The following is a 2,500-nucleotide window of genomic DNA, read 5'->3' on the forward strand; positions in this document are numbered from 1 at the left end:
TTTGAAAGATGCGTCGCCGGTACGAGGACCGTGCGATCAGCCCAAAGTTATTCAGAGTCACCAAGGCAAACGGACCGGACGAGCCGACCGATTGGTTTTGATCTAATAAAAGCGTCCCTTCCATCTCTGGTCGGGACTCTGTTTGCATGTATTAGCTCTAGAATTACCACAGTTATCCAAGTAACGTGGGTACGATCTAAGGAACCATAACTGATTTAATGAGCCATTCGCGGTTTCACCTTAATGCGGCTTGTACTGAGACATGCATGGCTTAATCTTTGAGACAAGCATATGACTACTGGCAGGATCAACCAGGGAGCTGCGTCAACTAGAGCTGAGCAGCCGGCCGCCCGGGAGTGTGTCCCGGAGGCCCGCGCGAACACGCAAGCGTCCGCTCAATTATTCCGCAAACAGGAGGAGGCTGGGCTCCCCTGCACGATACACCTCGAAACCCTCTCAGGTCCCGGCGGCGCGCAGCGCCGTCCTAAGTACTTGGTCGGGTTCGAGAGAGGCGCAATCGCCCGGAGATAGGCGAGTAGACGCTTTCAGTGCGACCACCCGTGCTCCCAACTGAGCTTGCCGCTGCCGACAGAGGCCCGGGAGCGTGCTGTCGTGGTGTTGCCGGCGGGAGACAACACGCGGCCACAAACAGTGGCCGGGCAGCTCCAACGCCAGCGCCACAGAGGGGCAGAGCCCCACTTGGGTGCCAAAGCGAACTCTCCCAGCACAGCGCACGCGCCAACACATCCGCACAGCTGCGATACAAACCACCTGCGAGAACCGCGGGGGCGACCGAGCAGCAGACGGCGTCGCGGCGCCGAGTGCCGGGCGGCGGCGCATCCTCAACGCACACAGTCCTCAATCGGACCAGCACACTGCAGATGTCCACCGCGCTTCGCACCGGGCCCGCGAGGACCCACTTTGGCCGCACGGCGCCGCGCGTTGGGTGCGCCGGCGCGCAGCTGCGCCGCCTGCCGCGTCCGTCGGCCGGCGCGCCTGCCACTGGGCGCCCCCACCAGCCGGCTGTAGCGCGTGCACCCACGCAGCGCGCGGCCAGCACGCCGGGCGCTCCCCCCTCACCGGCCGGGGACGGTCCCACCCAGCCACCGCCGCGTATCGCTTCATACCCACATGCCCACTCACGTTCGTGGGTATGACGGGTGTCGCTGAAGCAACCAGTTAATACCTGTACCGATTGTCGCAATCAATGATTCACCTCCAGCGTATACAACCGCGCAACAACGGATTTCCAGTTCATTTGCGTAACTTGGGCAGCAAACGTAGACGTCCATCTACATTTGCAAATTCAGTGGGTCTTGCATGCCTGGATGATATGCGTCACGACACGCCACATCAGCCCACATACATGCTGCGACGTATGCACGAGAGAACACGTGGAAGGTGGCCCGCGTACGTATGCGAATGCCATTGCACAGCTGCGAAGCTCATTGAACACGCAAACTCCCGCCTGACGAACTAGAGGCGACAGGGGAGCGATATAAGTCTTACAGCAGTACACATTACAGTGGATAGCGGGACCATGTGGAACGTACGCACCACTCGCTAGATGTTGTGAGGGTACGCACCGTAACATGAATCAATACGCAGGACACCAGAGAGTGCGAGCACTGACCTATGTTGAGAGGGTTGCGATTAGGCAACGCTACATGAATGTTTCAATTCATATAACAATTACAGGTTAGGTTAGGGCCCAACGTAGGTTAGGTTAGGGCCCAACGTAGGTTAGGTTAGGGCCCAACGTAGGTTAGGTTAGGGCCCAACGTAGGTTAGGTTAGGGCCCAACGTAGGTTAGGTTAGGGCCCAACGTAGGTTAGGTTAGGGCCCAACGTAGGTTAGGTTAGGGCCCAACGTAGGTTAGGTTAGGGCCCAACATAGGTTAGGTTAAGGCGCAACATAGGTTAGGTTAAGGCGCAACATAGGTTAGGTTAAGGCGCAACATAGGTTAGGTTAAGGCGCAACATAGGTTAGGTTAAGGCGCAACATAGGTTAGGTTAAGGCGCAACATAGGTTAGGTTAAGGCGCAACATAGGTTAGGTTAAGGCGCAACATAGGTTAGGTTAAGGCGCAACATAGGTTAGGTTAAGGCGCAACATAGGCTAGGTTAAGGCGCAACATAGGCTAGGTTAAGGCGCAACATAGGCTAGGTTAAGGCGCAACATAGGCTAGGTTAAGGCGCAACATAGGCTAGGTTAAGGCGCAACATAGGCTAGGTTAAGGCGCAACATAGGCTAGGTTAAGGCGCAACATAGGCTAGGTTAAGGCGCAACATAGGCTAGGTTAAGGCGCAACATAGGCTAGGTTAAGGCGCAACATAGGCTAGGTTAAGGCGCAACATAGGCTAGGTTAAGGCGCAACATAGGCTAGGTTAAGGCGCAACATAGGCTAGGTTAAGGCGCAACATAGGCTAGGTTAAGGCGCAACATAGGCTAGGTTAAGGCGCAACATAGGCTAGGTTAAGGCGCAACATAGGCTAGGTTAA

General features: G+C 56.3%; 1 non-coding gene across 1 annotated transcript in view; it reads right to left on the reverse strand.

Annotated features, from left to right (window-relative positions):
• LOC126197164 (small subunit ribosomal RNA) overlaps nt 1–318 on the reverse strand; it is a 1,909-nt gene extending 1,591 nt beyond the window's left edge. Inside the window, exon 1 of the ribosomal RNA XR_007539557.1 lies at nt 1–318. This exon is cut by the window's left edge and continues 1,591 nt beyond it. This is a non-coding gene — a ribosomal RNA (small subunit ribosomal RNA).
• Between the last annotated feature and the right edge of the window lie 2,182 nt (nt 319–2,500).

Source organism: Schistocerca nitens, chromosome 7 (assembly GCF_023898315.1).
Source record: "Schistocerca nitens isolate TAMUIC-IGC-003100 chromosome 7, iqSchNite1.1, whole genome shotgun sequence".
NCBI lineage: Eukaryota > Metazoa > Arthropoda > Insecta > Orthoptera > Acrididae > Schistocerca > Schistocerca nitens.